The 25,835-nt window shown below is 40.9% G+C and overlaps 1 protein-coding gene across 5 annotated transcripts in view; it reads left to right on the top strand.

The window, feature by feature from the left end:
- The window catches only part of LOC131901433 (periphilin-1-like), a 333,338-nt gene that overhangs the window by 67,288 nt on the left and 240,215 nt on the right, over positions 1 to 25,835 (top strand). The window lies entirely within an intron of this gene.

Here is a 25,835-nt window from a genome sequence, read left to right as displayed (position 1 = left end):
ACTACATAATAGAGTAAGATAGTGTGCACCAGAATTATATGAATATACTGTCAAAGAATTATATATTTACAATGTTGTCAGTATCATGCTTTCTGTTGTTCACATGTATGGATTGTTTTAGAATGCAGTGACCTATGATGATATGCATGTCAACTTCACTTGGAAAGAGTGGACTTTGCTAGATCCTTCCCAGAAGAATCTGTACAAAGAGGTGATGATTGAGACCTACAGGAACCTCACTATTAGAGTTAAGACAATGTATTTTCCTTCACATTTTAAAATAAGGGGACAGGCTGGGCAGTGGTGGCGCACGCCTTTAATCCCAGCACTCGGGAGGCAGAGCCAGGTGGATCTCTGTAAGTTCGAGGCCAGCCTGGGCTACAAAGTGAGTTCCAGGAAAAGGCGCAAAGCTATACAGAGAAACTCTGTCTCGAAAAAAAAAAAAAAAAAAAAAATAAGGGGACAACTGTTTCTTGGTTTTGGACGTTCCTGTGTAATTTGATTGAGAAAGAAGAGTGAAGTGAATAAATTAGGCATGTTTCTAAGATTCACTGAAGATAGTAACATAAATTTTACAATGTTTTCAATAATATAAATTTTCTGGTACTCTATTTTAGGATACAGTTGGGAAAATCATAATACTGAAGAACATTTTCAAAGTTCTAGAACACATGTAAGGTAATTTTCTTGTACAAGCTGATAAAAATATGCGTGTGAAGAAATTATATTGCGTCCTGGAAATTTTAAACAAAAGCAACAGTGTAAATAAGTACCACTTAAAGGGCATTGAGTATTATTAAATTCTCACAAAAACATAAATCTCAATTTCAGGATGGTGAATGGCATTTGCAGGGCATTCTTTTAAGAACAATGTCAAAGAAACAATTCCTCAAAAGATATCACCATTAAAATCATAGCACCATGAGAGCTATGCTGTAGAACCAACTGCTTGTCAAAGTGAAGGGACCACATTGGCATGCAGATAATGGGAGGAAGAAGGCCACATGCCACCCAACGAGGTCACAAAGAGAATGACTCACTTGACCTTTGGAGGGGACTCTCCTACTTGCAAGCTGCTATCCTCACTGTGATCATATATAACCCTGGAAAGCAAATGTGCAAAAAGCATATGGTGCTGGACTTTGAACTTACTCCCTCAAGGCTGTTCATAGCACCTCTCTCCTCATAATGACATGAAGGTGTGTGATGTGTGACTGATCCATTTCCATCATTGGATTTCAGCTTCAGGCAGAGAAGCAGGGATTGATTGTCAAATGATTCTCACAAAAGACTCACTTCCCAGAACTACTGGTGCATGGACAAAAAAATAAACAGTTTCCTGTCATGAAAGTGGTGATGGAGTTGAATGTGTGTGTGTGGGGAATGTGTATGAGTAAATGGATGAAGTAAACACAGGTGAGTTGAATGTTAAACAGGCTAATGTTACAGGAGGAAATGATGCTGGACCTAACCTTGACCCAGCTGCTTGTTCTTACCTGCTCTTTCTGTGTCTGGGGGTCTCTGACATTTTCCTCTTGGCCAATGGTAGAAAAAAGGGAATTTCAGAAAGAATCATACTATTTCTGAAAACTCCAACAACAAAAGAAATCCAAGAACCTATCATAAGAAAACAGATTCCCCATCTACCCTTCTCTGACCATGGAAATGGGGAAACATCAGTAAGTAGATGACAAATCCCATCAGAGTGAGGGTAGGAGACACAAGTGGTGTAGCAGTCCTATGGCAATAGACCCCTGCACAAAACCATACATGATATCCATCTCGTGTTGCAAACTGGACTTCTAAGGGTCATGACTCATTTGGTGATGGAATTACTCTTTCAAAGGGGAGGCATCTCAGATACTCTGCATAACACATATTTACATTATGATTGATAACAGTAGTAATTACAGTTATGACATAGCAAGAAAAATAATTTTATGGTGAAATGTCAAAACATGAGGAATTATACTTCAATGTTCATGCCATTAGGAAGGTTAATTCTGGATATAATATAATAGTTCTGGAGGCTATTAAGTATGACAATTTGGTGTTGGGAGTAGCTAACAGTCTCTTTCACTATTGGCAATGCTGAGAATGAGAAGCATAAGACAAAGCACTACTTGCTAAGGAAGCTTGCTAAGAGGCAGAAAGGCCGGAGCCAGAGCTTCAGACTCTGCAGTACAGCAACAAGGAAAGCCAGAGATGGCCATTGCACAATGTTGTGGTCCCCTGAACAACAGGCACTTAACAATGGAAGAGTGACTCCTCAGCCAGACCATTTAATTTCTCTGAGACCTTGGTGTTCTCATTCTTTAAGCTCTGCGTGTGTGACATGACCTGCTCATGCCCCATCTTGAGCTTTTCATAGAAAGTATTTGGCTGGTAGTAGGTCCTGGACCTAGAGGTAATGAACTCCATGAACATAGTCCTCAAGTATCACAGGAATTCAGGGGGTGTTCTAGACTACTGGATGTCACAGGATGCCACATCCTGTCTCCTAAGTGCTGGGAACTTCTGGTATTTACTAAACTTGCTATTGTAGGGACAAGGGGCTGGCTAAAGAAACCCACCCAGACCCTGGAGCCCAGAACTAGGGAGGAAAGACTCAGATCAGGGTAGAAAGAAACACACTGTTTGGCTCAGTCAGATCAGAGCCATCTCTGCCCCTGCCCAACTGACTTGTGAAATCAACCAATCACAGAGCAGAACAGTAGAACCCTGGGCCCCAAGTCAACCCGAGGTTGACTGCACCTCCAAAACATCCAGTATAAACCGCCCTGCCTGGTCAGTTAAAAAAAAAAAAGGCTGTTCTGTCCACCCTGGTAGAGACAGCTACTCTCCTGGACTCCTCCTTCCCAAATAAATATCTTTCTCAAAAGAATTTTGGGTGTGATCATCTTCATTCACTGGCATAGAGAAGATCCTTTTTGAGATGTCCCCCAGTGGACAGAGCAACAGGGATCTGAAAGAGCAGAGCTAGGAGGAGCTGAACAGAAGATCTTTGCTGAGACGTCCCTCAGTGGACAGAGCCATAAAGAGCTAAAAAGTGACACTTTTCTCCAGTGCCAGAGGATATTGCTACATTTTTCCAGGGGTTTCCCCTTTTGTAGAGTGAAGTAAAAAAAGCCACAGCATAGGCAAGAGAAGCAGAGCTCAGCTCAGAAGCCCCCTTAAGAGGGTACTGAGCAAAGCTCAGCTGTAGCAGCTCTTCAGGAGAAGAGCAGGATTGTTGTATCCTGCAGGGAGATCATCCCCCATCAGTGCCAGGCCTGAATTTCCCCAAAATTCAGAAAATTGTCCGTTCCATGGTCGGGCTGCTGCTTTGCAGTTCCAGCCATCAGAGCTGTGCACAACAGCTCCAGGTCTCTGGGAAACCTTCAGGGAAGAGCTGTTGTGAGTAGATTGAGGTGTCCAGGATACCTCACCTTTCAGGGCTGAACAGTCCCTTGCAGTGTCAGCCATCAGAGCTGTGCTAAACAACTTCAGGTATCCAGGACACCTTCAGGGCAGAGCTGCTATTCTGAGCAGCTCAAGGTGTGTGGGGTACCTCGTCCTCCAGGGCTAAACTGTCTCCTTGCAGTTCCAGCCATCAGAGCTGTCCTAAGCATATCAAGGTGTTGCCTGACTCCCCAGGTAGTCAGGACACCTTTCCCCAGAGTTGTTGCAACAAATTTACTTATATTGTTCTTACCAAAACCCAGGACGAACCCACAGATTTGCAAACAATTTACTTACACCTATTCTGAGCCTACACCTGTAGAGGCAGGCTGTTTAGATGATGGGAGGTGGAGCTGCATGAGCTCTCTCAGGAGGCTTGCCAAAATAGCTGTCTAAGAAGTTCCCTGGTGTCTACTCCACAGGTGTGTATTCTCCAGAGTCGATGAAGATGTTTCTCCTATGTTCAAAATGAAATTCTCAATGATGGGACCTGTCACAATGGAGACCAAAATAACATCATGAACAGTTTTGTGGATGGGACTCAACATCATGACAGATTTATAAACTCCTCAAGGGAATATCTATGTGTCACTAAAGAAAGTACACTGGCAGAACTATAATACTCAAAGTGGTGCTCCCAATTTTCACCAAGGTATCACCTGGGAACTGTGAGATAGGGAACTGCTCATGCCCAACCACAGATCCCTGATTGCAGGGACTAGAGGGAGATACACGCACAAACACATAGAAAATACACAACATATACACATGTATGTGAGAGACAGAGAGACAGAGAAAGAGATACTTAGAGAGACAGAGAAAGAGAGACTGAGTGAAAGTGGGAGAACTCCATCAATTGGATGCTGAACAAATGCGTGCAGGTGTGTCCTCTCAGAGGGGAACAAAAGGAGCAGGGATAAGTCTGAGTCCCTGTATGGACACATTTAGATGTGTGACTAGGCCTCTCCAAGTGCTGCTTGGAGAATCAAACGCACAAGGCCTTTTTAAGCAAGTAAGAAAAAATTAACTCAAACTCACAGCAACTAACATCTCACACTAGTGAGCACTTGATAGAATCTCTTCAAATGCATACTGGGATCTCACATACTACTGCCTCAGTCCATGAGTACTATGACTCATGCCACAGGCTCTGTTTTTGTTTCTTTTTAGAGGAAGCAGAATAGTCTATGTCCTCATGACTTTCCTGTCCACATTTGAGGTTCTGCCTTTGGGAACAATTCAGAGACATGATTTTGGGCAAAGACATACTCTGAAGATGCAACCTACCAGAAACACAGACCTTATATAAAATGAATTAATGATGACAGAGTGGAACTGAGATTGAAACCTCAGGGTTTGAAAGAATGAATACGTATTTTTCATGCTCTCTTCTGTGATAAAGATCAGGCGATCTCACTGCCAATTTCTTTCAATAGTCATTTGCTGTAGCTGACCAGTTAGTCTCTGGACCTTCTGCTTCACCTGCATCTTGGTGAGGAAGGTTTGGTGGGATGGTGGCTCCCTGGTGCTCCTTGTGGGTAAATGAAGATAAATTAACTTGCAGTATGACAAGGCAAAGTGGATGGACAGACCACCCTGAGTCCTAATCAAATGTTTGAGAAAGTTTGTTTACCAATGACTTGGTGACACCCCAAATTATTTTGTTCCATGCTTCAGATGTCCCATCTGGGGATCTCAGCTGTCTCCTCTATTTGAAGGGAAGTAGTTATCTCAGCTCTCTGGTTCTCTCTGCCCTCATAACACATGCTTCAAGTAACCAAGTAGATAGCCTCTTCAGGCTTATTCACAGCTGCAGACTCAGAATTTATCTTGGCTGCAGAGTCTGAAATCCTGTGGGTTTACAAGTCAGCAGAAAATTGCAATAGTTCATAATCACCCCAGTAATTTAGAGTTTCCCCAAATATCTTGAGAGGTCACTAACCATATATCTATTGATGGAGAAGACATATAAGGGCAGAACATGGTCACCAGACTCAACAAGTCACCTCACTGACAACTGAGGAACACAGAGCAGCTAGGAAGTACTTAAAGTTAGCCACTGTGGTTGAAGTATAGTGATGTCCTGCCTTGAAATGGGCACATCTCATTAATCCCTCCCTCTTTAATGTTGATCTCATGTTCACTCACCAATGCCTATCCTTCAAAAGGAATGAAAGCCAAAAGTTCCCAGCATAAAGCATTGATCTTACCAGTTCCTGTCTTCTGAAGCAAAACAATTTATATCCTGGAATCCTTGAATTTCAAGAGCCATGACAAGCAGGGAAGTTCTGTTGGTTTCCAGAGACTCCAACTTTCTTTTCCCCATTACTGGAAGATTCAGCTCAAGCCCACTTCCTCCAGGAAGCTTCCCTTTTCCTGTACATAACTCATTGCACCATTCTCTTGATCATTTCTTCCTTGATGTTTTACATGGAGGCTGATGATCAGCTTTCTTCCGTCACTCTCTGTTCTCTATATCCTTTCCATTCTCTTTCCAATTTAGACTCTTCAGTATGCCATCATGTTCATCAGTAAATGGTGAAGGCACTGAATAAACTTCCCAAGGACAGTGGGTGTTGCCACAACATAGTGACATCACAGAGGATGCCAGGGCTCTCCAGGATACAATAGAATGTCTAGGGAAGAGCTTCAGATGTCATGGGAACTGACATTGCTTCCCTGCTAATGAGCTTTCCTTACACTAGAAGTCAAATTGACCTTTGCAGGAGCCTCTGCTGGGATACAAGGGAAGCCCTTCAGCACCCCCTTCATCCAAAGCCAGAGATCCCTCCCTGATTGATTGAACATCCTCCAGTTCTTTCTCTGTGTAGAACTGAATCTTTATCTCCTACTGAAATTTTATGTACACAAGGTAATAATATCACAGAAATTAATATATGCTGAAGTTCATCATAAGTACCTGCAACTGAGGTGACTGGCCACACTAGTGGAAGCCCATGAACTGTGGACTGGTGGCTGTGGAGCCACCATGAGACTGGACTAGGTCCTCTGGATACAGAAAATGGTTGTTTTGCTCGAACTGTTAGAGAGACACCTAGGCAGGAGATAGGGATCTATCCATGGTCAATGGGCAGGCTTTTGGAACCCAGTGCCTGTGGTGTGACACCTTGAACAGCCTTGGTTTAGTGTGGAGGGTGTTGGACCTGCCTAGGCTCAGTTTGATGGCTTTGCTGATTGCCCATGGGAGACCTCGATTTGGGGGATGTGGGAATGTGGAGTGGCTTGGGAGAGAGGGATGGGGGTGGCTAGAGGGAGGAGGGGGGGCTCTGTGGACAGTATGTGGGGTGAGTAGTATATTTCTTAATAATGAAAAATGAAAAAACAAAACAATACAAAAAAGATGTAAAAAAAAAAGTACCTACATCTCCTTATGTCCTTAGCCACAAGAATTTATAGACTTAATGCTGACTGAGAAGGACACTTGTTAAACAACTTCCTGGTAAAGCGTCTACAGGAAACAGCTAGGCAGAGTTATGCTAGAGGAAGAGGCTGATACAGTCTAGGAACAAGTACCCATAGGAGCGTGATATGGTCATGGAGCCCAATGTTACTAAAATCTGTGTCATCAGCATGTGTGTAGTGGGTTTTGTCCTCTCTGTTCAGTAGCTCAAAGTGGTCTGCTGTTACTCGGTAGTAAAGGTGGCCAGATAGCTGGAGTCTTCCACACAGAACATGAGTTTCCCTTAGAGCATGGGATATTCAAGAAAATCCTTTGCAAGCCCCTTCATAGTTAGCAACATAGACACTTGGGTTCCAATGGACACTCAAGATCAATGGTTATTTTTTTCCAATTCTCTGACCCTTTAAATCTTGAAATAGCATGATCAGTAGTTCCTCGTGTTGTGGTGAGCCCTAACATAACTGTTTCGTTGTTTTTTAACTTTAATTTTGCTACTGTTTTTTAAAAGATTTATTTATTTATTATGTATACAGTATTCTGTCTGCACATATCCCTGCAGGCCAAAAGAGGGCACCGGATATCATTACAAATGGTTGTGAGCCACCATGTGGTTGCTGGGAATAGAACTCACGATCTTTAGATGAGCAAGCAGTGCTTTTAACCTCTGAGCCATCTCTCCAGTCCTAATTTTGCTACTGTTATGAATCATAATTCAAATATTTGATGTGCAGTATATCTGATATGCGATCTCCAATGGGGTGATGACCCACACAGGTTGAGAACCACAGCTCTGAATGCAGGCAGAAATCTCCTCAATTCCTGTCAGCGATGCTGGGGAATGTAATTCTTAGTTTTGAGACATGCTTTGTGTAGCTGTGGAGCCATTCCTGGAATTCACTTTGGAGACCAGCCTGGCCTTGAACTCACAGAGATCCGTCTACATCTGCCTCCCAAGTGCTGGAATTAAAGGTGTGCACCACCACCTCCTGGCGATTCTTAGTTTTTATTTTCAGACTGAATCAAACTAGTCACCTGGGAAGAGGGACCCTCAATGTGCAATTATATTGATCAGATTTACTTTGAGCAGGTCTCTGTGGGATTTTATTGTTAATTGAGATAAGAGTCCCTAAAATGGGCAGAATCATTTCATTGTCTGCAACCTGTACTGTGTAAATATGAAAAAGCTAGAGCATAAGCATAAGCAAACAGGTAGCATGCGTACATTTGTTTATCTCTGCTCTTGGCTGTGGATGTGATATGATTAGCTGAGTCCCTATCTTGATTTTCCAAAAATGGAACTATTACCTGAAATTGTGGGCTATGACCAATTCTTCCCATTCTAAGTTGCTGTACCTGATAACTCAGTGTAATAAAGATGTTAAGAAAGTACTCCAAAAAAAAAAGTACTCTATGACAGTGGGGTTTTCACAAGTCTGTGAGATGTGTATTTCATGAAATGCTCAACAGCACCATATCTGTTTCAGAAGAAGAGATCCTACTTCATCCTAAACCCAACCTGTGTTTCCTTGTCACAGTTTTACAAAGACACAGAGACACCCATATACTCACAAACCACTTCACCCTGTCAACAAAAGTGCCCTGATATTGTCTTGCCACATCAAGTACCATGCTAAATTTTTCTAATGTGTTATATACAAGCTTCACTTCAATGAATGTATTTTTCTTATAATTTCCTGACCATTAAAATTTTCAGATATGGGAAATTGGGTTTGAATTTAGAGCCTTGACTATGAATTTCAATCTTATGCTATGTCCTTCCGTGAAGGTCAGAAGACGCTCCATAAACCTGAGAGCAAAGTAGCACCTTAAATTCCAGGTATGTGGGGGTGTAAGTAGTGACAGGCAATGTGTCCACTAGTTACCTTAGGTTGGAGACGGATGACACAGCCTCGGCCTGATGTATACACATCCCTGTGAAAACTTCTCAGTATCCCTCTAACTCCTGTGCCTCTTCATTAAGGTTTCTGTAAACAGATCTTTGACAAATTTCCTTCTTCAAAGGTAAATAGACCTTATCAGATGTGAAAAGTCACTTTGATTTTGTCCTTCTCCTCCTAGGACCTGTAACAGGGCCTTTTGAGCTACATCAAAGGCTATCCAACGAGCATAAAGTCTGAAATAACCAGAGGTACAGGTTTAGAATGCAGGTCTGAGGAATAGAGTGCAAAACAAGGGCAGGACAGTGGGCACACCCAGGAAATTCTTGGTTATGTCTTTGGCACTTTAGCCTCTCTGCATGTCAGTTTCTTCTATGTAGAGAAAGATGGGTTGGGATACACCATGGAGATGGTTGATGTCACAAGGCATGACTTATAAAATCTCTTCCTTCATAAGTGGGCTTTGTTTTTTTGTTTGTTTGCACATTTTTGGGGGGATGGGGGTGATGAGCTAGCATTTATATGAGCTTTCTAGTGAACGTCTTTTTCTGGGAACAGAAGAATCAGATCCTAAACTTACAAAAATGCTGAAAATGATGCTTTAGAGCAGGGAATCACTTGACTTGGTTGAAAAAAATTACCACTTCACTTCATGACTGTTATCAAATATTGTGTGTGGCTCCTGTTCTTTGTTATTTGGAAAGACTCAGCAGCTAGCTACTCTTTATTGATTAAGCACTTTTCAGATGCTAAAAGCAAAGAAGATGGAGAGCAAAGTTTGAAATGAACATGTTTGATCCTAAATATAGAGCTGTGTTTGCCTGTTTCAATCTCAGAATTCTAATCCTTATCTGGCTAATCTCACAACAAATAAATGACATCTGTGTTCATTGGTGTATTTTTTTTTTTTTTTGGTTTTTCAAGACAGGGTTTCTCTGTGTAGCTTTGCACCTCTCCTAGAACTCACTTGGTAGCCCAGGCTGGCCTTGAACTCACAGAGATCCGCCTGCCTCTGCCTCCTGAGTGCTGGGATTAAAGGCGTGCACCATCACTGCCCGGCCATTGGTGTATTTTAATAGAAGCACATAAACAATTTTGGTGACTTATTAGAACTCATGTAGTATATATGAAGTCCAGCTATTAATATTTTATTCTCTCTTGCAATTCTTATTTGGAAGGTTGGTTTGTTTGAGTAGGGGTGAACCACCCCAATTTAAATGGGACAAATTTTTTTTAAAAAATAAACTCTTGTAACAGAATATGTTTGGGAGTTGTAAAAGTTTTTCCATTGAAAAAAATCAGAATTTAGGAGGATCCTGTTACATGCTGGGGGGCAGACATCAGAGTCAGCAAAGCTTGCAAAACAGATTTTTTTCTTTTAGCACTTTGATAGGAGAAGCACTTCATTTTTTAAAATTTTATAATTAATTTAATTTTACATATCAGCCATGTATTCCCCTGTCCTCCCTCCTCCGGTTACCCCCCCTTGCCCTCCCCCCAATCAACCCCCCATTCCCATCTCCTCCAGGGCCTCCCCTGGGGATTCATCTCAGCCTGGTAGATTCAGTCGAGGCAGGTCCAGTCCCCTCCTCCTTTCACCCAGGCTGAGCAAAGTGTCCCAGCATAGGCATCAGGCTCAAAAAAAAAAAAAAAAACAAAAAACAAAAAAAACAAAAAACAAACAAACAAAAAAAAAACCAGCTCATGCATTAAGGACAGGTTCCGGTCCCTCTACCTGAGGGCCTCCTGAATAATTCAAGCTAATCAACTGTCTCACTTATCCAGAGGGCCTGATCCAGTTGGGGGCTCCTCAGCTATTGGTTCATAGTTCATGTGTTTCTACTAGTTTGGCTATTTGTCCCTGTGCTTTTTCCAATCATGGTCTCAATATCTCTCGCTCATACAATCCCTCTTCTCTCTCACCGATTGGACTCCTGGAGCTCCACCTGGGGCCTGGCCTTGGATTTCTGCATCCACCTCCATCAGTCATTGGAGGAGAGTTCTAGCATGACAGTTAGGGTGTTTAGCCATCTGATCACCAGAGAAGGTCAGTTCGGGCTTTCTCTTGACCATTGCTAATAGTCTATTGTGAGGGTATCTTTGTTGATTTCTGGGGACCTCTCTAGCACTTTGCTTCTTCCTATTTCCATGGTGTCTTCATTTATCATGGTCTCTTTTTCCTTGTTCTCCCTCTCTGTTCTTGATCCAGCTGGGACCTCCCACTCCCCTAAGCTCTATTTCCCCCAACATTTGCCCTTCATTACCCCCCCTCACATCCAGTTTGCTCATGTAGACCTCATCCATTTCTCTGTTGTTGGGTGATCCCTGTGACTTTCTTAGGGTCCTGTTTTCTAGGTAGCCTCCCTGGAGTTGTTAGTAGCAGTCTAGTCATCCTTCATTTTACATCTATTATCCTCTTATGAGTGAGTACATACCATGTTTGTCTTTCTGAGTCTGGGTTACCTCACTCAGGATGATTTTTTTTTAGATCCATCCATTTGCCTGCAAACCTCATGAAGTCATTGTTTTTCTCTGCTAAGTAGTACTCCACTGTGTATATGTACCACATTTGGTTTATCCATTCTTCATTTGAAGGGCATCTAGGTTGTTTCTATGTTGTGGTTATTACAAATACTGCTATGAACATAGCTGAGCCTGTGCCCTTGTGCTACGATTGAGCATTCCTTGCGTATATGTCCAAGAGTGGTATAGCAGTAACTTGGGGGAGATTGATTCCCAATTTTCTAAGAAATCGCCATTTTGATTTCCAAAATGGAAAAGTACAAGCTTGCACTCCCACCAACAATGTAGGAGTCTTCCCCTTGTTCCACATCCTCTCCAACAGAAGCTGTTTTCAGTGTTTTTGATCTTAGCCATTCTGATGGGTGTAAGGTGGTATCTCACAGTCCTTTTGATTTGCATTTCCCTGCTGATTAGGGATGTTGAGCAATTCCTTAAATGTCTTTCAGTCATTTGAGCTTCCTCTGTTGAGAATTCTGTTTAGTTCTATAGCCCATTTCTTAATTGGACTGTTGGGCATTTTAATGTCTAATTTCTTGAGTTCTTTATATATTCTGGATATCAGCCCTCTGTCAGATGTGGGGTTGGTGAAGATCTTTTTCCATTCTGTAGGCTGTTGCTTTGTCTTGTTGACTATGTCCTTTGCTCTACAAAAGCTTCTCCGGTTTGAGGTCCCATTGATTGATTGCTTCTCTCAGTGACTGTAATACTGGTGTTCTATTTAGGAAGTGATCCCCTATGCCAATGAATTCAAGACTACTTCCTACTTTCTCTTGTATCAGATTCAGAGTAACTGGATTTATGTTGAGTTACAAATATATATATATATATATATATATATATATAGATTATATATTATATAATCTATATATATAAATTTTGATATAAAATTCATACTGTAAGGAAAGTTTGATGAATCAAAACAGAACCAAAGTATTATGAGAACAGTGGCAATAGAATTGTCCCTTAATTTGGCTTTCTTCTGTCCCATATCATTTGATTCTTCTGACATGATACAGAGATTTTGCATTTTCTTTTTAACATGTTTGGCTTTAAAGAAGGAGAGACACATTCTCCAACTCCAAAGCCAGTTTTAATTTTTAATTGAAGTGGGACTACATAAACACCATTTGTGATAAGTGTTTGTAGAGAAGAGCAGAAACAAACATTTAGGGAGACATGAAATTTAAGTGTGATGTAATACCATTAAGCCAAGTTACTTTAAATGGGTTAGTCATGCTGGTTGAGGAACAATCACCTCTTCTAATTGAGAGGTCTGTCTTGTTCAAATCAAACATTTATCATTTTTTTTGTGGAGCTGAGGATCGAACCCAGGGCCTAGCTCTTGCTAGGCAAGCACTCTACCATTGAGCTAAATCCTCAACCCCATAAATTTTTTTTTTTTCGAGACAGGGTTTCTCTTTGTAGCTTTGTGCCTTTCCTGGATCTCACTCTGTAGACCAGGCTGGCCTTGAACTCACAAAGATCCACCTGGCTCTGCCTCCCGAGTGCTGGGAATAAAGGCATGGGCCACCACCACCCAGCCCTTTATCAATTTTGATGGTATTTATAGCTCATCTTCTCTGTAGAAACAAAAGCAATATCTCATCCCAAACATAAGACATATATATCCTGGTTTCCATTCTGAGGTTAGCACATCCTTAAAATATACAGGCTGATTTAACTCTGTATTTTTTTTCTATTGTCTAATGTCTCTCCACAGCTATTGTTCCTTTCTCATTAGCATTGAGAAAATACAAAGTTAATAAAGAATTATGTAATCTATTTCTGGGGGGTTTGTTGCTCCTTTTTGCTTATTTAGCATACCCTTTAGAGTTCAATTTGATGTTTCTATGACTTCTTCTCCTGTAGAATTGCATGGTATACCTGTAATATATTTTATATTGTAATAACCAAAAAAACTTTCATTTTACCTGAGACATAGGCTAGATCATTGTCAGGTTTAACTTATACAGGTATACCCATGATGGCCATAACTTCTAGCAATTTCTGGATTACAAAATCAGCCTTTTTGAAACTCAGAGCAGTTGCCCATGGAAATCCTGAGTAGATATCAACGGTGTGGTGAACATGTTTCAATTTTCCAAATTCTACAAAATGAAACACATCCATCTGCCAGATTTCATTCTTCTGAGTGTCCTTTGGGTTACATCCTGTGGGTAGTGGAGGCTGATTGTAAACTGAACAAGTAGTACATTTCCATTTAATGTCATTAGCTTGTTTCCAGGTTATGAAAAAATCCTTTTTTAAAACCTCACTATTGACATGATTTTTTTATGAAATTCTGAGGCCTCCCACACATTTCCTATCATTGGTTGATGAATCTCCTCATTTTCTCATGCTAAAGGGCCTGACAGACACATAAGGTATTAGATGTGAGTTATATATAAGGGATACTTCCTGTTTCTGTTTATTTCTTGTAAATGAATAAATAACAAAGTTAATTCTGACTCATCAGGGATAAACTCTGCAATTCAATATGTAGGACCACTTTTTTTGCATACAGAGAGTCAGTAACTATGTTGAGAGTTTCTGAAGAGAGGAAGTGATAAGGCAGGGTGCAGAGAGGAGCTAACTCTCTCTTTTGGCACAGGATTTCATAGGGCTAAAATGTAGTAGCTTTCTCTCTACCTCTCTAATCTTTCAGCTTATACCCCAGTATCTGGCTCTAGGATTTTTATTAATAAGACCTTTTAAGATCTGTCTTGCAGAGAAGTGGCTTAACTGCTCCTTGAACCCAAACAACCTTCAGATAAAGAAGTCTGTAACAATGTAGTATGCTTTGTTGATGCTCCCTTGTCTATTGCTCAGCTATATATAAGCAATAGGCAGAGTAAACTGGATACAACAGTATTCAGTGACAGTCCTCCAAAATCTATCCTATGTCTTTTTCTTTCTTGTATGTCTCTGTTTTTTCTATCTGTCTCTTCTTAATCCACACTCCCCAATCAGGTATTGTTTGACAGGTTGGATGGTTCTGACAAGGGTCTGAGAAATAGAAAGGTCTGGTGACATAAAGACTTGCATTATATGGGTCTAAAAGTTCCAAATAAGGTCATAAATTTTAACTTTTGTTTCTAGTTTATATCTGTCTCCACAGGTTTGCACTTTGCTGACAAATGTGACAGACACATTCAAGCATCAATTGTTAATGACAACCTGCTCTATATGAGTATGAGCCCTGAACTTCATGAAAGCTGATATAAACTAATCCAACTGATGCAAATGCTGTTTCTTCATCTGGTCAATGAACTAAATTGTCTCCTTACCTTTGATTAACATTCTAGCCTTCCAAGGCCCTGACAATAATGTGCCAATGTCAGCAGGAAGTAATTACAGAAGCCAAAATATCACCCTTGTTCCACCTCCCCACTTGGTATGTTACATCAAAAGGTAATTTCTTGTCATAGTGAACCTGCAGCCATAAATCATGCATGCAGACATCCCCAACCATGGGAGGAAAGCCATATGGCACACCAGAAACCCAGAGAGACACAGGCTGCTCTGATGGGGCATTTGTGCCTGAAGAGGCAGGGCAAGGAAGGCAGCAGAAGGTACTGGTTTGCATTGAGGGACTGGACCCAGGAGTGTTCAGAGGCATGAAGGGTTAGGGTTTGAAAGACCCAGCAGCAAACAAGTGTGCCTCAGCCTGGAGTGACCCTTTAAGGAGGAAGTAGCTCTGAGTGCAGGGCACAAAGCTGCCATTGACCCCATATTCTATGCTGCTGGTGGCTGCTGGATTCAGGATCAGTGCCATGGTGGATTTTGCTATAATCAGAAAGTTCAACACAGTATCTGAAGCACAGCAAAGGACCATAGGAGGACAGGCAATGAGAGCAGAGATCTTACAGTGCTTATATGAAGCACAGCTGGGAAGTAGTGTACAGGTGAAAGGGAGCAGCAAGCAGTGTCTGTGGAGCTGGGGCAGCCCAAGAGTTACTGGAGCTCAGGGGCCATGCAGGGTTTAAGCATAATGGGGCTGTAGAGTCTCCCTGGGCAGGGAGTCCTTTTTTCCAAGAGAGTCTCCATTCTGATGAAGACTAAAGGGCTGAGCCTACGAGATTAGGGAAAATAGGAATGAGGGAGGGACTGCAGAGTTGGGGGAAGAATGCAACCATGAGTGAAGCAGGGCCATCCAAGGGCCATGGGTGAGGCTGTGCTATAGTTGGGTCTTGCTGGCCTCATGTTGGGCCAGACCAGATGGTGACAGGAAGGGATCTTTTTTTCTCTGCTAATTTAAAGAATAAGAAGTCAGGAAATTCAAGATCTCAGCAGTCAGCCAATTTTTTCTAGGGATACACTAGCTGGTTTTATGTCAAGTTGACAAAAGCTAGAGTCACCACAGAAGAAGCAAGCCAATATGCAGCACCCATCTATGGACTCTGTATCAGCTCCTGCTTCCTTGCCTCTTTGAGTTCCTGTCCTGACTTCCTTTAAGGATAAACAGTGATATAGATGTATAGGCCAAAAACCTTGTGCTCCCAAACTTGCTTTTTTCGCTCATTGTGTTTCATCAATGTGATGTGATGGGGAGAAACCATGCGATCATACGTGAAAGTCAGAGTATAACTCTTGGGAGTTGTTTTTCTCCTTCCACTTGCATTCTAGGAATTGAACTGAAGATGTTAGGTTTGATGGCAAATCCTCTATCCAATGAGCCATCCCAATCAAGTCCTCTACCCACTGAGCCATCCCAATCAATCCCTCTACCCAATGAGCCATCCCAGTGGCCCTAGCTTTCACTTTCTAGGGTGTTCCTATCTTTTACTTGATGTTTGCTCTTTCTCCAAGCACCTGCATACAAGAGGCATTCTATCAATGTCTTGTAAACACTAAGTATCCTGTAAAAGTTGCTACATGCAGTAGCTGCCCTGTGCATACCTGGGGAGATTGAAGGAGCCAGTCTGCAGGTAACAGAAGGGTTGATGCTTTTCCTGTCATTGAGCATGAAGAGCCAGTGACCCTAGCTCTCCATTGTGTGGTCCTGGTCATGTTCTATGTCTTCATGGTGCAGTATGCATGTTCTAGGACAAACACTGTGTTGAGTCCAGATTCCGGCAACATGAGAGGAAAACAAAGAACATAATGGAGTCCTTTACTCCAGATCGCACAGTGAGTGGGTGGGGGTGGAGGGTACATGGACAGACACAGCAACATCCAGAAGGACACCGTTTGGACCTTTACCAAGAACCTGTGGCCTCCAGGTTTGGGCATAGTCATGAGTCTCAGCATTAGGCAGTCTCCATGATGTATGCTGGCATCTCATTGGTGAGCCCTTTGGTTTTGGGGGCCTCTATTCTGTTAAGTCTGTCCTCCAACACCATCCCTTCAGTAACTCAAGACGCTCCTTAGTGATGGACACTGACAGTGGGCATTTGGTGTAGGTCACAAGCACATCTGGCATGGGAGATTTTGCTATCCCAACCAGAATGGTGTAAAATGTACAACTTTGGTGGTGTTCATTTCTGGAACTTCCTATATGATATTTTCAGCTGCAATGCTCAGAAAAAATAGGGAACACATATTCAGGTTAGGCAGTGTCCTGGAGAGATCAGTCAGCTTCAAGTGTATTCCTGTGGTGACACCTCACCCCTGGAGCATAGGCTTTCTTGTTGTCTGGCAAAGTCAGGGCTGACTGCTGAGCACAGGCAAGGTCATCCCCTGCTCGAATCTTGGTTTATGATAATCCAAATGTTATGTTTACCTCTGCCTAGACTGTGCCTTGAGGAGGGTAGTGTGACTGGATGTCCGCCTGGAGGAAAAACATTTTCACATCACTCAGCAGACAGCTTCCCCAAGGTGATTATCTTTGCTTCTATTCATGTTGCTGATGCTGCATTGAAGGCTTGGCTGGCAGGAGTTTTGGGTCTGGTGCATCAGCAGAACCCTGCAGCTCAGTTTCATCCAGGCCCCAGCTGGTGGCCCCTGGATCTGTCTGGAGTCTTGAGTGTCTATGTTGTCATAACACCTGCAGCTTTCTCCTGAGGCTGAGAGGATCTCAGATGGTGTGGCCCAGGGTGGAGTCCTCTGACTGGTTGAGGATTCTTGGAGGATCTTATCTCCATATCCTGAGTAAAGCCACTTCCAGTTGAGCAGCATTTCCAATAATGAGGCACTGAGCACCTGGATCTGAAATTCCGTGTTCTCGAACTCCAGATTTCAGGTTTTGGATTAAGGATGCTCAGCCTGTTTTGTGTTTCCATTTCTCCCAGAAGCTGCCTCACAAGAACCCATGTTTTGCTGCCACCAAATCTACCCAGTGGTTATTCAAACTGCCACACCATTTCCCATTTCCCTCAGGCACACTGGGCACTCCTGTTGGTCAGGTGCTCCAGTTTCTCCTCTAATTTCAATCGCCACATCAGTTGATTGTGGGCATTGCCCTCTACCCATTGCTTGTCTTGTGTGTGTGTGTGTGTGTGTGTGTGTGTGTGTGTGTGTGTGACACAGGTGTGAACATGCCAGATTGTATAAGCCTATGTGCAAACATGTGTACCAGAGAGAAATAACATGTATCTTTATTTTGTGACAGGGTTACACTGAACCACATGCTCTCAGGATACTTTTATGTCCTTCATCCCTTGCTGGGCTTAGAGGCTTCCATGACATTCCAGGATTTGTTTTTATGTAGGTGCTGAGGATTCAGACTCAGATCCTCAGGATTGCAGAGTGACTGCTCAAACCCTCCGAGTGTCTCCACAGCCCCACTTACTGGTCATTATATTCTCATATCATTGCTCACCTTTCTGTTCAAATATTTTCTAAGTTGGACATTTTCTCACTACTGAGAAAATGTCTGAGGGTTTATTTACACCCATTTGCCAGCATCTGCAACCAGGAGTTTTTTCTTGATGAGCAGAATTTCTTGATTTGCTTTCAAAAAGACCAATATTCCATTATGCAGTTTTCTTTTTCTTTTCCAGACAGGGTCTCTCAACATAGTCTTTACAGACCTGGAACTCAGAGATCCACCTGCTTCCTTCTTCCTGAAGGCTGGGACTAAGGACTTGGGCTACCATACCCATTACTGCTTGTTGATCATGTATGTTCACAGGCCTGTGGAGATGTAACCGAGGCTTTTCATATTCCAGGTGAGAGTGTAGAACCTTCCCACGGTTTGACTTTGTGGAATCATGAGTCAGTGTCAAAGGTGTGCTGATGTTAAGGGTCGTCAAGGCCCTGAACACCATGGCCTGATTTACCATGTGGTTATTCTCTGATTTCCCTACAAGGCTTCATGCATGACATTTAGGGGTGTTATCTGGTTACAAAACATGGCATTTTCACTCTGAAATTATTAAGGATATGCTTTGGAAACATTTATTTTTATTTATTTAATTTTTGGTTTGGTTTTTTTTTTTTTTTTCAAGACAGGGTAGCTGTATGTATCCCCGACTGTCCTGGAACTTGGATGGTAGACCAGGCCGTAAACTCAGAGATCTGTCTGCCTCTGCCTCCTGAGCTGGAATTAAAGGCATGTGCCACCATCATCTGGTTGAAACATTTTAATTAGCATTGATTGTGCAAATACTGAGTTTTGTGGTGACATTTTAACACATGACATTTTTATTTTATTAGGGACAGGGTTCAAGTCAACATGTCCATAGAGCTGTCAGAGGACAACTTATGAAAATTGGTTCTCACCCTCCACCACACTGGCCCTGCAGATGCAGGGTTAAGGCAAGCACCTTTACCCTCATACTGAAGCATCTCACTAGCCCAAATTTTTGTTTGTACCTTTTCATGATAAATTTGAATATAGGACTCACACATGCTAGGAAAGTTTTCTTTCAGCCAACCCTCCATTTATTTGAGACTGCCTCATGGTGATATTTTCCTTTCTTTCTTTGCTTCTCCAACAGAAGCAGTCTATCACATGATCCATTGAACTCCCAGCAGATCTGACAGCTCAGCCATCCTGCTCCTCCTACATGGAAGGCAATGAATCCCCACTCTCCATGGCATTGCTGATGGTCTACCTCACGGTTCCCTGTGTCTGAAATAGAGGAGAACCCTTGAAAAAACTCATAATCTACCTCCCACTGGTGCTCTTATTTGCTAGGCTTGCCCAAAGTTCCTCAATAGCTTGTCTCCAACAGGGCCTCAGGACAGTAGTAGCTTCTCTCTTAGATAAGGAAAGATCAAATGACTAAGGCAGCACAGGGCTTCACAGCTCTGGATTCTACCCTAGGGGCAGACAGTACTCTAGTCTGGGAAATACGTATTTTAGTAGAAACTATTCCAGTCTCTCAGAGCACTTTCTGTTCCTCTTCCATGAGATCACTGGCCAGTGCAGCCTACCATTTCCTTCATAGCTCAGAAATCCTGCAGCCAAACTTAAGTCACATAAAACAGTAACTGCAGTTTAAGGAAAAGGAGACCATGAATTAAAAAAAAAACATTAAAGTGTCTATGGAAAGGCTTAGAGGTAGAAAACCAACAATGCAAATGAGGTAATATAATCCCCAAAAATTATTTAAAAAAATTGAAACAGGCTACATGGCCATGTGCTTCAGAGACTAGGGATTTGTGTTAGAGCACACCAAGTATTAGTCACGCATTTTCTCTCAGGTTCTTCATCTTAAACCTGTAAAATAATAGTTCTTTTAGGCAGGGCTACACCATTTTGTCCAGTTCTATTTTGGTCAAACTAGTGTAACTACTGTAGTTTGGTTTTGTGATAAGTTCAGTTCTTTATCCACATTCTTAATTCCCTGATCTGTGGATGCAAATGGCCAGTCAGAACAATTAATAATCTTCTAAAATACATAACATTGATCACCTCACTACTTATTTCTAATGTGAGCTACAGTCAAAGGCAAAGAGCTTTGAGGCTTCTTCTTGCCCATCCCTTTCTTTAAGGACAGTACACCTGCTTTAAAGTTGGTCAGTGAATTCAATTCTTACACAGATCCCTCTTCATATGGAAGTTTGCAACAAAATCAGAGGAAGTTGGAGGACACTCATTTACCAGTCTATTTTTTTTTTCACAATGACCAGTTTAGGTTCAATCTTGAAGTACTTTGCAGAACTTTCTTTCCCACACTGGGCAGCAGAAGCAGAATTAGATGTTCAAAGCAATACTCAACTGCATAGTATGAGGCAAGCCTAAGTAACAAGAGACATTGCTCTAACCAGAAATAATCAACTCACTTGAGAAAAATGGAAAGAAATTCTTAATGACCGGAAAAAAACGGGGAATAGAAGAAAATAAGAGATTAGAACAGAGATGCATTTAAACAAAATCAAATTTTAACAGTGAAACAAATAATTGTCTTTTTAAAAAGATAAATAGAATTGAAAAAAACACAAGGCTCTACTGACTTTCAGAAAGAGAACACCAGTCTTTGGTAGAGGGAATAGCATTAATAAGATCACCATGGCCCTATGTGCAAAGTTAGCTGCTGAGACCTGTGACCTGGCACACACAGCTACAGCTAATGGAAATAACCGTGACAAACAGGATGCAAAATATCTACATAGGAGAGTTCTTTGTTCAAAATTCAATATTCATGGCCTCAAGCTAACCTTCCCAAATTGTCCACCCAAAATCTAGCCTGCTTTCACTCACATGACATGGATCAATACATGCTGGAGAATTACAAAATCAATGATCCTGCCACTATCAGATCCTATTTCATAATAGTGACTTCTGCAGCTGTTTGCCTACCCTGTTTGCCCCAGCAGAGTACACAATAAATTATTCTTTTTATTCTAGTCTCCAAGCACACAAAAATCCTTTTCCTGTTACTGAAATGGACAGTTGACTACATAACCAAAATTTTTAATTTAAAATCTCAGTGGTAATTGAGTTCTTCAATCTAAACTTGTAGGTGGTTCAATCACAAGGACAACACAGTGAAATTGATTGTGCTCATGGCTGCCTGATCCAACATAAGAAAGTTTGTCTCAGAATTTTTTTTTCTACAAGGCTGGAGGTACTGCTGTAAGAGAATATGCCTCCCCAGGGATAAATTTTTCCACACACCTAAAAGTTTAATGAACAAGAATATCTTAAATAATGACATGCATCAAGTGGTGGTTAATGTCAGAAGAGAAGCCAGTCTGGCACAGATTTTGCATGCCACTTGTGCTGTCATCCTTAAGACTCTCATAAGTCTGGCCTGAGATAGCACATTGAACAATGTAAATAGGGCCAGGAGAATGCAAGTTTAGCCACTTAGGCAGATCGAGATTTATAGAGCAAAATTATCTTTTTGATCATGCAGTATGATCTAAATATAAATATATCATGATGCATGACTTAAAAGAGAAATAGAACATAATGCATAACCTAAAAGATATATTTAAAGAATGCATCAATGCCACAATTCCCACACAAAGGACATAGAACACAAATACAAAAACAGGCATAGGAAAGTCACTTATTCATGCTGTGAATGGTGGTCTCAAATGAACAGTTATTCTGAGCTCTTCTAACCTGAGAACAAGGCTTCCTTTGCCTACAAGTAAGCTGGCTCAGAAGACCACAAATGCTTCTATGAAAGAACAGAACAAGTTCATTTTAACTAAGCCCTGACTGCTGTCTATCTCAAGGCTGTGACATTACTGTACAGAATTTTATTTTTTATTTTTGGTTTTTCTGTAGCTCCAGTGGCCCATGTTTACGTGCTTGTGTCTGTGTGCAGTTCCTGCAGAGACCAGAAGATGGAAACAGAGCCCTTGCAACTGGAGTTATAATCAACGATAGTTTCTGGCATATGGAGGTAGCTCACTCCCACAGCTGAGTGATTGTTGAGTACAATTCATGCCAGCTTGTCCTCAGGTACACCTCAAGCATTGCTCTGGCATTTGAACCTTGGGCTTTCACACCCAAAGGTCCGTCCATAAAAATTCTTCAAAACTCCACAGCTCTTTGTAGATGCCTGATTGCCTTAGACTTAGACAGACTTCAGTTCTAGTCTCAGGATCTTTTCGTAAGCTGGATGTCTTCTAGATTCACCACCATTCAGAGCTCCAAACTGAATGTTTTGCAGGCATCAGGGAAGCAGAAAGTGATCCCATTCAGACAAGTCAGACTTTACACCTGAAAGTTCCTTTTCTCTCCTTATAGGAGGTATAAACTCAAGAAGGCGAACACCTGACATGTGAATTTCTGTGCTCCAATTGCTGCCTATTTACCACATTGGAGATAAACTCACTCTTGTCACTTGGATTAAATGGTCAACCATCTTTTAAAGACTTTTAGTGTCAGTTCCTCTCCTCTTTGTATTCTTTGTATTTTCCCCTCATTTTGTGGAAATTTGGGTTTAGAAAACTCTTGGACCAGTTCTCCCACTGCCCCTGCAGTTCATGTGGTGGCAGCTAAGGCAGTGCAGCACCATGACAGGTTCAACATCACACGTTCCTTCTGTGAAGATACTTGTGATGGTAAGATCCTGTATTACATGGTTCACATATACAGAATATTTTTTATATGAGATTATTCATTTATTTGAAGAGAACTGGAAAATGTCAGAGCTTTAATGTCTGCATTGCATTAATAAATTTTCCTATTTCATGAGTCATCGTACATTTACTAAATGAACTAGGACAGAAAGAAAATTTTTCAAGTCCTACTACTGATAGAACTTTTCTGCATAGTGATTTTGTTGATGCATCAAAAATACACCTGGAAAACTACTTGTATACTTGAATCAAATTCAACAAGCATATTAAATATGAGGACTGCTATATACCTTCTCATTCTTCTAAGAAACGAGAATGTTATGTCTTTCCATATCCCTATCCTCATATGACTTGTATCCAGAGAGACATATGACATATCTAGTAAAGGAAGCTTAACCAATAAAAGTTTTTTACCATTCAATTCACAATTTGACTTTCTGTACTCATGGACTTGTGGTATATGGATTAAGGTTTCCTCACAATAACTGCCATTTGACTCTTGACTCTAACTGTGCCCTCTGTTAGCAGCACAGTCACAACAAGTATACAAAGTACAATACCATTACTATGTGCTTATTAGAAAGATTAAAAATATAATTATCACCTCTTCACTATGTATACTTTTGTAATATGAGTGGGAAAAATGAATTAATTGGCAGTTCTATAGCATATTTCCCATGGTGCTATGATTCAAATGGTAATATCTGGTAAGTCAAAGTTCCCTTGTCTTTTTTTTAAAAGAATGCTTTGCAAATTTAATAATCATTGATGTACTTTAATCTGTGTTATTTACACTGTTGCTTTTGTTTAAAATTTCCAGGACACATTTTAATTTCTTCAGAGGTACATTTGTATCAACTAGCACAAGAAAATTACCTTTCATCTCCTCTAGAACTTTGAGGATGCTCTTCAGTGTTATGGTTTTTCCAATTGTATCCTAAAACATAGTACCAGAAAATATATGTTATTTTCTTTAAAACTGTCCAAAATTTATGTTACTATCTTCAGTGAATCACCTAATATTATTTCTTAATCAAATGACAGAGCAGCATCTAAAACCTAAGGACAGTTGTCCTCTTATTTTAAAATGTGAAGGAAAATACACTGTCTTACCTATAATAGTGAGGTTCCTGTAGGTCTCAATCATCACATCTTTGTAGAGATTCTTCTGGGAAGGATCCAGTAAAGTCCACTATTCCAAAGTGAAGTCGACATGCACATCATCATAGGTCACTGCACTCAAAAATATCCCATGCATGTGTGCAAAGAAACCATAATACTGACAACAATGTAAATGTATACTTCTTTGAGAGTAGAGTCAAATAATTCTGATGCTCCTCACACTTCTTTCATGACATACAAATTATAATGTAATCAACAAGTCACTTTAGAAGGAAACTGAATAAGAGGATCACTTCTGTCATTTCTGTACCCTTTGAATGGAATATCACCTTGCAAGAGAAATGTTTATTGACAAACATAAACAATTAAACAGATTAACAGTACAGAGTACACATGAGAGAAATTGTATGAACAATTACTAACTATAGAGAAGAAAAATAAGATGGATAAACTGGGTGTATTGGCACACGCCTTTAACTGTAGGACTCAGAAGAGAAAGGCAGGTATATATATCCGCCTCTGAGTTGAATCCCAGCCTAGTGTATGCAATCAAGTCTAGGCAAACCAATAGTACATGTTAAGACTCTGTCTCCCAAGCAAAAATCAATAGAAAAAGAAAGATAGAAAGAACTAAGAAGTTTTTCCTGAAGTTCCTACAAAGTGTTATGCACTTACTTTAGTTCTGTAGTCGTCAAGAATCCTGACGTGCCCCAATTCAAACTACAACAAAAATATGAATATACTAAAAGGTATTATAATAGTTTTAAATAGTTATAAAAGGAAAGATGAAAGCATTAGTCATATAAATGTTGATCATAAACAGTCAACACATGGCAAAAGAGATGGAAAGCTAGTAAAAAGCTCTTGCTGGTGTTGGATAGAGGTGGGCTCAATTGCCAGTACTTATGTGAGGGAACACAACTATCCATTATTCCAAGTTCAGGGTTACTGAGACCATCTTTTGATCACTGTGAGGCCCCGGTACCCACATAATGCAAATCCATGCATTCAGATAAAATACTCATATTCATTTAAAAATTCAAAATAAATGTAACAGGCAGGAGGAAGTTCATGCACCTGCAATGCAATGATTCACATGGCTCAATAAATATTAATATTATGAATACATGCCAAATAGAGAAATGGAATGACAACCTGTGCCAAATTTTAAAATTCAAGATATGTGTGAAGCTCAGTACAACAGCATGTGCTTGACATGTACAAAAACCTACATCCCAAGCCCATCACCCAATAATATAAGAAAAAAACAGCAAGGAATGTTCACCCACTTTAATCCATGGAATTGGGAGCCAGAATCAGGGGGATTTCTGAGTTCCAGGCCAGCCTGGTGTACAGAACTCCTTTCAGGCCATGAAGCACTACACTGACAAACCTTGTATTCAAAAATAACCAACATAATTAAAAGACCAGGTTAACAAACTGCCTTAGCACTGAATAGCAATTGCTTCTACTCTATCTTCTGTGATTTTGAGATAGATTCTCTAATGATGAAGGCATAACAATACCAGGAAGCTGGCTGATTAGTTTCAACCACAACTCAGTATAGACAAAGAGCAGGAAATCTGTTGAGGCTATAGAGATGCATATCACACACCTAGTGAGGAGTTTGCTCCCAAAAGGCTCCTCCTATTAAAGAAGCAATCAAAAGAAAGTCACCAAGGAGAGACACATGTTCCCATATATCATTTTGTCTGAGAGGTTTTTCATTCAATCAATGATGTTCTAAACCAGGTACCTATAGGTTCATGATCATCTATGAAGAAAATGCATTTAGTTACTTCAATGATCCTCATAGTCTGCAACAGCCCCTACACTGTTTCACATGTTCAAGTCTCTTCTGACACTCAAGACAGTCTCTTGATGGTGACATTTGTAAATTCTGAAAATGGACTATAACTTTCCAACATACAGTGGCACAGAATACCATTCAAATTCTAAAATAGAGAAATGGATACATAGCAAGGGAAGATTAGGCAAAGGCA

The sequence above is a fragment of the Peromyscus eremicus genome, unplaced genomic scaffold, assembly GCF_949786415.1.
Source record: "Peromyscus eremicus unplaced genomic scaffold, PerEre_H2_v1 PerEre#2#unplaced_82, whole genome shotgun sequence".
NCBI lineage: Eukaryota > Metazoa > Chordata > Mammalia > Rodentia > Cricetidae > Peromyscus > Peromyscus eremicus.
Note: the sequence above shows the minus strand (reverse complement) of the source record. Positions and strands in the feature narration are given on the sequence as shown.